Source organism: Saccopteryx bilineata, chromosome X (genome assembly GCF_036850765.1).
Source record: "Saccopteryx bilineata isolate mSacBil1 chromosome X, mSacBil1_pri_phased_curated, whole genome shotgun sequence".
Taxonomy (NCBI): Eukaryota; Metazoa; Chordata; class Mammalia; order Chiroptera; family Emballonuridae; genus Saccopteryx; species Saccopteryx bilineata.
The window spans coordinates 15,714,867-15,727,505 of NC_089502.1; the positions used below are offsets into that span (position 1 = coordinate 15,714,867).

General features: G+C 41.8%; 1 protein-coding gene across 2 annotated transcripts in view; it reads left to right on the top strand.

The window, feature by feature from the left end:
* The first annotated feature begins 45 nt into the window (after positions 1–45).
* Positions 46–12,639, top strand: part of APLN (apelin) — a 134,081-nt gene continuing 121,487 nt past the window's right edge. Inside the window, exons 1-2 of one of the 2 annotated variants that reach the window (XR_010727824.1) lie at positions 46–706; positions 10,092–10,178. The gene's annotated coding sequence lies outside the window, so the exon portion shown is untranslated. The remainder of the gene's footprint in view (positions 707–10,091; positions 10,179–12,639) is intronic. The other variant, XR_010727823.1, reaches the window with a different exon arrangement.

Consider the following 12,639-nt stretch of genomic DNA (forward strand, 5'->3'; position numbering starts at 1 on the left):
CCTGTATTCTGTCCCCCTCCCTCCGGCAAGCTGTTTCTCATTAGTTTCCCACCCCGGGTTCTGGCTACAGTTCCACTGTTGCTTCGAGATGAATGTTTATTCTTCCTCCTTCTCCAAAGTGTCCTGTCAGGAAAAGCCAGTGTCCTCTCTTCCTCGTGCCTCGGAAGCCCCACTGCACCCTCAGAGAAGTTATTTATAGCTGTAGAGTTACTTTCTTGAGCTGGGGTGAGTCCCTGTCAAGAGAGCCCACTCTGTAAAAGTGCCTCCAGCCACTGGCAGAGGGGAAGACTGCCCTTCTCTTAGGACTGTTAGAGCCATTCATACCTGAGGGAGAACAAGGCTCAAAGGCCTGTTTGGAAGAATCAGGGGATACCACTGAAGAGGAAAGAAGACCCAGAGAGGGGTGTTTGGGGGTCCCAGAAGACACATTTGATTAACTGAACATGGGCTTTCTGCCATAGCTTCTAGAACCTTGTTTTGGTTTCCTTGCAACCTGCTCCTAACCAGTATACCTTCCTATAAAGGAAGTGGCGAAACTGAGGCTAGCTTTGTCTCCACAGCCACTGCATCAGAGGACAGCTTGCTGGACCAGTGCCAAAGCAGGTCCCAGTAAATGTCCTCTAGAACTCTCAGCCGGAAAGGAAGACTTCTGAGAGGCAAACAGACCCAATGAACAGGTGCTCACCCAGGCTGGAAGACCCCAAAGGTAAGCCACTCGTTCCTTTTTATTTTATTTTTAATATATTTACACTCTGACCACATGCACAACACATTTAAGGCAGCTTTAAAAGAATCTATTCAAATACAATGAAATAGACCATTTTGAAGAGGGAAAGGGGGCCTTCCTGGGACTCCCTGAAGAAGGGGAGTGTAAATGAGTGAGAAGGTTCAGTGAACTCCACTTCCAGGAATAAAATCTGAGGGCAGTGTCCTCAGCCTCAGAGGATAGATTGGGTAAAAGGACTGTGAGAATCTCTGTATGGTTCTGGGCCTGCTGTCACTCCCACTATCTTTTTCTATGCCCTGTCCCCCGCCATTCTAAGCGTGAGAATAAAGTTATTCCAAGAAGCCAGAGGACTGGGGAAATGCCCCGTCAAAAGCCTTTTCCTTCCCCCTGCACTGTTTTAACCATTCTGAACGGTATGTAGGTCAACTTGATGTGTCGTTTAAGGAGTGGTGTAAAAAGGGGTGAGGAATGACCCTGAAGACAACTGTCTAGGAAAAGCAGCCCTGCCTTGACCAGTGAGCCTAGGACCCGACTGCCAGGGTTTTAGTTCAGCTCTATCAACCCAATAGCTACATAGCACTGGGCCAGTGAATTTACTTCTGCGAGCCCATGGTTTTCCCACCTGTGAAATGGGGTAATAATAATAGTACTAACTGCTTAGGACTGTGATGAGGATTAAGTGGGTTAATGCCTGTGAAGCTCTCAGAATGTATTTGCCATAAGGAGTCAATGCTATATAAGTATCTGCTGAGCCAAATACATAACTAGAACTCATACCTGTCTCATCTGTACCTTGTTCCTTCTGCCCCTGGCATCCAAACCCGCTGATATGGCAGTTAATATTATATCAAAGGTAGCTTGGCTGAAGCACCTATTCTGGAAGCAAATAAAACTATACGTGTTCCTCCCCATCTTCTGGACTCTGCCCTGGGGATGGTCTCAGAGGCTACCAAGGTTCTACACAGTACTCAACTTTCTGGTTCGGTTCTCAAGGTCCCTGTCTCATTCTGGTGGCAATGGTGACCTCGTCTGCCTACCCCCTCAGCTCATTTCTTATCTTCTTATCTCAAAACCAATGTCTTTAGTCATCAGTTTGGGGTACTTGAACCCAAGTTGGCAACAGGCTTGAACTGGAAAGCAATGACACAGGGTAGGGAGGGTGAATGACCAAGAGTCTTTGTATTAAAGATGTTTGAAAGTTCACTGGAGTCTTGCTCCGGCTTGCGTAGGAAGCCCATCTCTACTTGTCTCAGTTTTTGGTCCCAGGCTCATGTCAAAGCCAAATTCTGAAACTGGAGAAAAATTTCAGGGTCTTCCCTGTTCATGCCTGTTTTTTTTTTTATTTTTTTTTTTATGCATCCTGATCCCTTATCATCCTGCCTTCTGATCTGGTCTGCCCTCTTTGGGCCCCAATGCCTGCTTGATGTTCACTGGAATGAATTTACCCGACTTGCATTTTTCTCCCACTCGGTGACAGTAGGTGTCCGGAGTTGTAGCTCAGATTAGGATAACAGGCCATTTCATCTGTGTGACTGAGAAAAGCAACTAGCTTCCAAGCAGCTCTGTGTAGGGTCCTCTGGAAGAGTGGAACCCAAGGGAGGCCTGAGAAGTAAAGTAAGAGCCAGCAGGCCAGAGTGGCAGAGGGCATCCTCACAGCCTTGGGGAGCAGCAATGGGGCAAATGTTGGTGGGAGAGGAGCAGAAATGGCACCTCAGGCAGTGGTTAATGGGAGGGCCAGCAGTCAGGGGCAGATCAGAGGCAGTGATGTGCACAACAGCCTGGGCACGGCAGACAGTGCTATGGTCTATTTTATCTGACACAAGTGTTGGTATCCTGGTGTTTAGTTTTCACTTCCATTTGCACGAATTTTTTTGCCATCCATTTACTTCCAGTCTGTGTGTGTCTTTCAGTCTGAAGTGAGTCTCTTGTTTTCCTATCCATTATTTTTTCTTATTGTTCTGAATGCAACGTTTTTCCCATTTCCAGTTCTAGATGGTTATTGCTAGTGTAGACATAAAACAAATTGCACCTTGTTTATTTATTCCAGAATTATTTTATTATAATTTCTTGTTTTGCTAGATGTACAATTATATCATGAACAAAAGAGATGGCATGTACTTTCTTTACCAATATATACATTTTTCTTTTTTCTATTTTACTTTTTAATGACTGTTGACATTCCATATTTTATTTATTTATTTATTTATTTATTTATTTAGACAATTAAATTTAACAGGGTGACATTGGTCAACCAGAATACATAAATTTAGAGAAAACATCTCCACATCATTTGGACAGTCGTTTATGCCCTATACTCTATCACCCAAAGTTGAAACATCTTCTGTCACCCTATATTTTGTTTTCTTTAAGCCCTTCCTCTTCCCCCCAAGCTGCATATTATTTTATGTTAGTTTCAGATGTATAGCATACTGGATAGACAGTTGTATTCCTTACAAAGTGACCCCCGGTATTTCTAGTGCCCACCTTACACCATACATACTTCTTGCAATATTATTGACTATATTCTTTATGCTGTATTTTATATTCCCATGGCTATTTTGTAAGTGCCAATTTGTACTTCTTAATCACTTCACTTTTTTACCCAAACCTCCAGTCTCCCTATCCACTAGCAACCATCATTTTTAAAAATTTTATTTTTTAATTTTAGATAAAGAGAAAGGGAGAGAGAGAGACAGGAACATCTATCTGTTCTTGTATGTGCCCTGACTGGGGATTGAACTGGCAACCTTTGCGCTTCAGGACGGTGACACCCCAATCAACTTAGCTATCTGACCAGAGCCTGGCAACCATCAATTTGTTTTCAGTATCTATGACTCTGTTTATGTTTCATTTGTTTGTTTATTTTGTTCTTTAGATTCTGAGTATAAGTGAAATTATATGGTATTTGACTTCCTCTGATGGACTTATTTCACTTAGTATAATGCCTTCTAGGCCTATTCATGCTATTGCAAATGGTAAGATTTCATTCTTTTTATGGCCAAGTGATATTCTATTGTATGTATGTACCACCACTTTTTAACCCACAAATCTATTGATGGGCTTTTGGGTTGCTTCTATAACTTGGCTAATGTAAATCATGCTGCAATGAACATAGGGAAGCATATATCTTTTTTTTTTTTTTTTTTTTTTTAGCTAGGAAGAGAGAAACAGAGACAGACAGACATGCAGGAAGGGAGAGAGATGAGAAGTATCAACTCGTAGTTGCATCACTTCAGTTGTTCATTGATTGCTTTCTCATAAGTGCCTTGACCAGGGGGCTCCAGCCGAGCCAGTGACCCCTTGCTCAAACCAGTGACCTTGGACTCAATCCAGTGACCATGGGATTCTGATGATGATCCCATGCTCAGGCTGGCCACCTTGCATTCAAGATGGTGAGCTTGTGCTCAAGCCGGATGAGCCCGAGGTCAAGCTGATGACATCGAGTCTTTCTCTTTTTTTTTCTTTAAAAAACTTTAATTAAAAAAATTTTTTTTAGTTTATTGTGTTAACCTGAATTCAAGTGTCCTACTCAATATGACCTCAGAGTTTTGAACCTGGATCCTCATTGTCCCAGGTCGATACTCTATCCACTGTGTCACCACTGGCCAGGTAAGAAACATATATCTTTTTAAATTAGTAGTTTGGGTTTCTCTGGATATATACCAAGAAGTGGAATCACTGGGTCATAAGGCTATTCAATTTTTAATTTCTAGAATACCCTCCATACTGTTTTCTCAGTGGCTGCACCAGTCTACATCCCACCGGCAATGCATGAGGGTTTCTTTTCTCCACATTCTTGCTAACACTTGCTTGTTGTTATATTGATGATAGCTATATTCTAACAGGTGTGACAGAGTATTTCATTGTGGGTTTGATTTGCATTTCTCTGATGATTAGTGATGTTAACATCTTTTCATATCTCTGTTAGCCATATGTATGTTTTCTTGTGTCTACTTAGGTCCTCTGACCATTTTAAAATTATATTGTCTGGGTTGTTTGGGTGTTAAGTTGTATGAGTTCTTTATAAATTTTGGATATTGTCCCCTTATCAAATGTCCTACTGACAATATGTTTTCCCATTTAGTGGGTTATCTTTTCATTTCATTAATGGTTTCCTTTGCTATGAAAAAACCTTTTAGTTTGATGTAGTCTTACTTGTTTTTTTTCTTTTGTTTTCCTTGCCTGAAGAGAGATATTAGGAAAACATATTATTATGAGAAATGTCAGAGAGTTTACTACCTATGTTTTCTTTTACAAATTTTATGGTTTTAAGTCTTACATTTAAGTTTTTAATTCATTTTGAGTTTATTTTTGTATATTCTTGGTGCAAGAAGATGGTTTAGTTTTAATTTATTTTTGTATGTGTCTGTCCAGTTTTCCTAACACCATATATTGACTAGACTGTCTTTATCACATTGTATGTTTTTGCCTTTTTTAGGTCATGTATTAATTTACCAGAACAGTGTGGTTTATTTCTGGGATCTCTATTCTGGTCCAGTGATCTATGTGTCTGTTTTTAGTCCAGTACTATGCTGCTTTGATTGCTATAATCTTGTTGTATAGTTTGATACCAGGTAGTGTGATACCTCTAACTTTGTTCTTCTTTCTCAAGACAGCTGTGGCTATTTGAGGTCTTTTGTCATTCCACATACATTTTTATTAAAACATTCTTTTTAAAAAAATTTTGACAGAGACAGAGAGAGAGTCAGAAAGAGGGACAGATAAGGACAGACAGGAAGGGAGAGAGATGAGAAGCATCAATTCTTCGTTGCAGCACCTTAGTTGTTCATTGATTGCATTCTCATATGTGCCTTGACCAGGGGGCTGTAGCAGACCAAGAGACCCTTGTTCAAGCCAGCAACCTTGGGCTCAAGCCTGCGACTCCATGCTCAAGCTGATAATCTTGTGCTAAAGCTGAATGAGCTTGCACTCAAGCCAGCAACCTTGGGGTTTCGAACCTGGGTCCTCTGTGTCCCAGTCCGATGCTCTATTCACTGTGCCAACACCTAGTCAGGCTATATTTTTATTATTTTAATTAATTTTATTTATTTTAAATTGAATTTATTGAGGTGATATTGGATAACCTAATTATACAGGTTTCAAGTGCCCAATTCTACAACACACCTCCATACACTATACTGTGTGTTCACTCCTTCACGTCAAGTTTTCATTCATCACCACTTCTCCCCCATACCCTTCTCCACCTCTACCCTCCTGCAATTGCTACACTGTTATAGAAAGCAGTGTAGAGTTACCTCAAAGAAGTTTCCATATACATGTTTGAAATATTTGTTCTAGTTCTGTGAAATACACCACTGGAAATAATAATATTACCTATTTCCAAGATTGTTACCAGAATTCAATAAGATAATGCATGTGCAGTATTTAGCATAATGCCCTGCTCACAGAGAATGCTCAATAAATGATTGTTGAATTTTTTAGAAGAAAGCTTAGATGAGAATATGTCTGACTTTAGCATTTCACCTTCTTTGCTGAAGGCAACAGCTCCAAACTCATGGATCATGCCAGTTATGGCTTGGGTATGTCAGGTCTAAATAAGAAAGACTATATGTGTGTTTATGGTGATTAGTGTTGAACGTGACATTTGCATTGTGTTCTTGACATCAGGCTGGCAGCTCAGGACTAAAGAAAGTGAAAGGTGTTTGGAAACGGTCTTAACCTGCCCAACTGGAGCCAACATGTCTGGAGCCAGACAGCAGAGGGCAGCAGAGGTTGATGCAATTTCAGTTCCCTGGATTGGAGTGGGGTAGGGAAGAGAAACCTAAAGAATTTGGAGTTTTAGTTCTAAATATTGCATGGGCTGGGGACACTATCCAAAGGAGAGGACTGTTGGGGTAACTCTCCCTTAATGCCTGGGATGAACATGGTTAAGGAAGAATGGTAGCTTGCGAGGGGCCAAAAAGACTAGAATTTAAGGGTAAGAGCTGTTTGAGTGAGTTGGGATGTTTATAGAGTACGGCATATTAAGGAAAATGCCTTTATCTTAGTCTTGTGTGTATTTGGGCTGTCTCACTTTTTTCAAAGTCCCAATTGTCCTTGTAAGAGTAGTTATCAGTTGGGGACCCCAGAGGATAGAGATACCTTTATGTGTGTTCAATGATGAATTTATAGTACAGGTAAGGACCACAAGTAAGGTATGGATAAGAGAATCTCAGGTTTATAAGGAAACCAAGGCCCAGAGAAGGGAAATGATTGACCTAAGGTAAAAGTCAACACTTACTGAGACCCTACAGGCAATGCTGAACACATTACATATATTACTTCACTTAACCCTCACAATACTTTATCAGGTGGAATCAGATGTTTATTAGCACATTCTACAGAAAAGGGAACTGCAGTTCAGAAAAGCTAGGCCATTTGATTGATGTGCAGCCAGGATGTAAACCCAGGCAACCTGACTCCAGAGCCTGTTCTATTCTTTTTTTTTTTTTTTAAGTTCAGTGAGAGGAGGGGAGGCAGAGAGACAAACTCTCACATTCACCCCAACCGGGATCTACCCGGCAAGCCCATTAAAGGCCAATGCTCTGCCCACCTGGGATGTTGCTCCATTGCTTGACAACCGAGCTCTTTTTAGCACCTGAGGTGAAGGCCAGGGAGCCATCCTCAGCACCTGGCACCAACTTGCTCTAATAGAGCCATGGCTGCAGGAGGGGAACAGAGAAAGAGAGAGGGAGAGAAATGTGAGGGGAAGAGCTAGAGAAGCAGATGAGTGCCCTGACCAGGAATTAAACCCATGAAATCCATACCCCAGGCCGCCATTCTACCACTGAGCCAACTGGCCAAGGTCCAGAGCCTGTTCTATTAACCATAGCATTCTGCTACTCACCTAGACCAGGGTTAGGTCTCTAGATTCCCAAGTCAGAGCTTTTATCATGAATGTACAGTATCTTAGATGAATATCCAATTTAAATAAGTCATATCCTGGTCTCAAATTAAGTATAATAGCAAGGCAGTTGCTACTTTATATGGATTCTCACCTAATTATTTTGTAAGATAAATCTCCCCATCAAAAAAAAATTGCCTCTCACTCATAATTTACCTGCTTTGTAGTGTTTCTCTATTGTGTGAACTATCTGGGGAATGAATGTATGGTTGTTCTGCTTCCTACAGAGCACTCCTGTATTCTGCTTTATGTGACTTCTTTCTTAGCCTGTCTGGCTCTCTCCTGGTTTACCTTCTTACATCAGTCAGTGTGGGTCCAGGGACAGTTAAAGAAAGTTAGCTAAAGCAATGGGATTTGAGGGGACAATCTTCTATTTTATTTTTCTTGTACTATTGCTTATTGTTGACCATTCTTACTCTTATTGAGTGTCTGTCTGCATGGAGGCATCCATAAACACATTTATTCATTCATTCATTCATTCATTCATTCAACATTTGCTGAGCACCTACTATATGACAAGCATTATGCTAGACTCTCAGGGGTACAGTGATGAACAAGGCATGCACAGTCCATGCCCTCATGGAATTTTGAATCTAGAATGGAAATATGTTGATTGCAAATTATTCTTTCTCAGGTACCCCTAACTGGAATTGGGAAATGCCCATCTTCTCCATTCCCATTTCTCTAGTTTGAGTTCTTACCATCTGTCCCTTCCTTGGACATTACAGCTGGCCTGCCAGTCTCTGCCTCCTCCCAACCCTCCCATCCCACATCAGCTTGCACATAGCAGACAGCAGTAGACAGACCCCACTTTGAAAATATCCCTTTCAACATGTCACATCCTTCCTTTGCTCAAACTGTTAAAAATCCTTCAATGACTCTCCATTTCCTGTCAAATAGGGTCCAAATTCCTTCACAGCCTGGCCAGAGTCAAGCAATTCCATGAGTCTACTCTGCCTTAGCCTCCCCTCCCTACTCTTATTCCCTACCTGTTCTTCTGCTTTACTAAGGAGGGTCTTCTTATTGTTCTTATATATTGCCATCACATTCCTCATCTGCTTCAGTTCTATTGCTTCAAATCTTATATGGCCTTCAGAAGTTTCAATCTTCAGAAGAGTATCACTTCCTGCAGAAAGTGTACCTTAAAGAATCCTTACCCCTCTCTTTGTTCTCTCTTCTCTGTGATCCTGGGCCCAGTCCTGGCTGGTGTGAGGATCAAACAAGACCCCACCATAAGCAAATGCATTGTATTGCATAATGTGAGGGTATCTTTATATTGGTTCTCATATTTATTATTTATTAAGCATGTATCTTCTGCCAGACAGCAGGGCTCAGTGGTTCATAGAAATCATCTCATCGAATCTTTATAACATTATATGTAAAATAGATAATATTTATCAGAATCATCATCTAGATGGGGAAACTGAGGCTAAGAGAATTAGATATCTGGCTCAAGATCACATTTCTAGAGGGGGGGGTCCATCTAGGAAACCTGTCCTCTTTCAAGAGATGGTCCATTGGTCTGAGCTGGTTTGAATCTTAACCCCCACCCCCTGTAGTTAATGTTGTATGGTCTTTGAGATTTCTCTCTCCACCCCCCCCCACACACTGAATTTTTTTTTTAAGGCAGAGATAAACAGGGACAGACAGACAGGAATGGAGAGAGATGAGAAGCATCAATCATCAGTTTCTCGTTGCGTGCTGTGACTTCCTAGTTGTTCATTGATTGCTTTCTCATACGTGCCTTGACCGTGGGCCTTCAGCAGACCGAGCAACCCCTTGCTGGAGCCCAGCGATCTTGGGTCCAAGCCGGTGAGCTTTTTGCTCAAACCAGATGAGCCCGCGCTCAAGCTGGCAACCTTGGGGTCTCGAACCCGGATCCTTCCGCATCCCAGTCCGACGCTCTATCCACTGCGCCACCACCTGGTCAGGCCACACACTGAATTTTTAAAAGTTCTATTGATATCACCCTTGGTCTGACTGTTTCTATTTTATTATTATTTTATTGTTGTAAGTTACCTCAAAGTCTTTGGGAAACAAGATGTAAGTAATTAAATCCATGCAGATAAAATGCAGTTTTCTTTCTTTCTTTTTCTTTAGTAAGAGGAGGGGAGATAGAGAGACTCCTGCATGTGCCCCAACCGGGATCCAACTAGCAGCCACTGTCTGGGCCAACACTCAAATCATCCAAGCATCCTCAGCACCTGAGGCTGACACTTGGACCAACTGAGCTATCCTCAGTGCCTGGGCCGACGGTCAAACTAATTGAGCCACTGTCTATAAGAGGGGAAGAGAGAGAGAGAGAAGTGAGAGAGTGAGAAGAAGAGAAGCAGATGGTTGTTTCTCATATGTGCCTTGACTGGTGATGAAACCTGAGACATCTGCATACCAGGCCAATGCTCTATTCACTGAACCAACTGACAAGGGCCATAAAATGTACTTTTCTTGTCTTACTCCCAGTGTCCTGGAAAGCTGGGTGATCGTCATTGCCCAACCATGTGCTTTGAGAAAGCTTGAGGAAAAGGCAATCCAAGTCAGAAGCCAAAGGTCAGTTCCTTTTGTGAAATAAAAGGGCAGAGAGTCTGTGTCAGGTTTTCTAGAAAAATGTCGATCTGTAACATGGGCTCTATTTCCTTCCACGTTTTATTTTTATTTTTAAGGAGCCATCAGGTGGTAATGAATGATTCATGTTTTATTTACTCGTCTTGTTTATTTCCCTTCCTCGACCTTCAGATTTTTTTCTCCTTAATGTTTGTTCCGGGTTTTGATAAAGCACTGAGGTACTTGACTTGCGTTGGTAATATTTTTTTTTCCCAATGTCTTCTTTGGAAAAAAATAAAATAAAAGGAAATGACAGTATTCCAAAACCATCTTTTATTCCATCAGTGGAAGGACTGCACCTGCTACTTCTAAGGTCACTTCGATCATTTCCTTTTACAGTAAAACTTCATGAGAAGACACCCCATGAGTACAAGTGGCTGTGGGGGTTGGTTACCTGGCCTTACTTTGCCCACTCTGGACAGTCTTCTGAATATAAATGGGCTCCATGCACTGAATTTCTATACTTCAAGGCAGCAAATGTCACTCTTTTGGTAGCAACATTTGCATACAAATGGTTGATGTTGGGGATTATTTTCATTTCATGAAGTCAACTCTCCTAAGATCTCAATTAAGCTAACAATTTGTTAGCTCACTTTGTGTTACTGTGAATTATTCAAAACAGTACCTTCATTTCTTTACAAGTAACCTTCAATACAAATGTTCACTAATTTGAAGGGCTTCCTCCAATTAATTTGATTAAGTGATGTTGGACTGCATTCAATAGCAATTTATTGATTTTTTCATCATTCAAGTCACTCCCACTAGGCAAGAATACTTTTTAACAGCCCCAGCACTCCAAGAAAAGTGGAACAGTGGGTTCTCCCTCAGAGACAAAGATGTGCTGTCCACTCACCTGCCCTTTAGTTGGAACCCTGGCAAGGGATCCCTTTGCACTGATACATCCACATGCTATTAGTCTTGTCCTTTGTGGCTAAAAACATGGGCTGAAGTTTATTATCAGTATATGAGTGGGATAGAATACTGGTTCAATGTGATGCAGTCCAAGCCCTTTACCTCCCCAAGTTACAGTTACCCTATTCTGTATTTGTATACTCAATCTATGAGTGAGATTAAGGGCAGTCAGTGGTCAAGGTTAGGGCTCAGCCTGTGGATGAAGAACTAAGTGAAGGCCCTTTCTTTTATAATCCCAACTGCCTGCTTATAGGTAGACCTATGCTCTACCCTATTGAGTTTAAGTCACAAGACACTATACAACTAGAGATGACTGGAATTATGGGAGAAGGACATTTAGGAAGGCAGGGAAAGACACTTGAAATTCCCTGACCAGTACTTAAAAACTTTCTGTTAATAAGGCAAGAAGGAGAGGATCACTTTCACAGTCATTGGTGTAGCAAAGAATTCTAGGGTTCCAAATAGTGTACTATTTGAAACAGTGCCTGTCTCTGTCTCTGCTGAGCATTTCTCTCTGGGAGATTCTGGTCATGAGATACTGATGGAGTATGTTTTATTGAAGCTGTCTCTTCTCTGCCTATAATAAGGGTGGGGAGGAAAGGAGATGGGCTGGGCCACCTTGACCATGTTTGCATTACCAAATGACAATAGAATTCCTGCTTAGAATGCTAGGGAAACAGGTTTCTCTGATCTCCTGGGAGGAATTGTAATCATGAAGTTTTGAAAAATCTAGGGAATCTATAACAGGAGGCTGCCTTTCATTTAGGACAGGAAAAGACAGACAGAGGGAGAGTCTGTTAAGTGCAAGGGTGTAAAATACCACCTCCTTCTGCAGGATGCTGGGGCTGGCTTGGAGAAGAAAAGGTGGTGGTGGAGATGAGGAAATGTACCATGGTTGATGAAAATGCTCACCGCCCCCCTACTAGGTCATTGCCATTATAACCCCCACTTTACAGATCAGGAAATTGAGATGCAGAGAGAAACAGAAGTTCCAGGGCTAGTGAGTTGCAGAGATGTAATTTGAACCCAAGACTGTCTGACTTACAGGCTCCAGTTATGAACTTAGCCTCCAGAGCCAGACCTCCCTGGGTTCAATCCCAGCTCCAGCATATTTTGTGTGACATTGGGCAAGTCATTTCACCTCTCTGCACTTATTTTGCCATCTGGAAAATGGAAGTAGTATTTGCACCTTCCTCACAAGGTTGTTATAAAGATTAAGTGCATGAACACATATAGGGAGCTTAGAGCAGTGCTTGGCACATTGTCTGATTATTGTCATATATTTCCAGAAAGACCGGGGAGATGAATAAGAAATAAAGAAAGATTGTGGTACTCCTCTCCACCTTCTTCCCTTCCCCACTGGCTGGAAGATGCTCCTGTCCAAGTGGGAAGTTGAAGCTAAAATAGAACAGTAAAGGAAAGGAAGCACTCCCAGAGCAGATGGGCTCCCATTCACAGTCCTGAGGAATGTGCTGACTATTCAGGAACAGGCCTT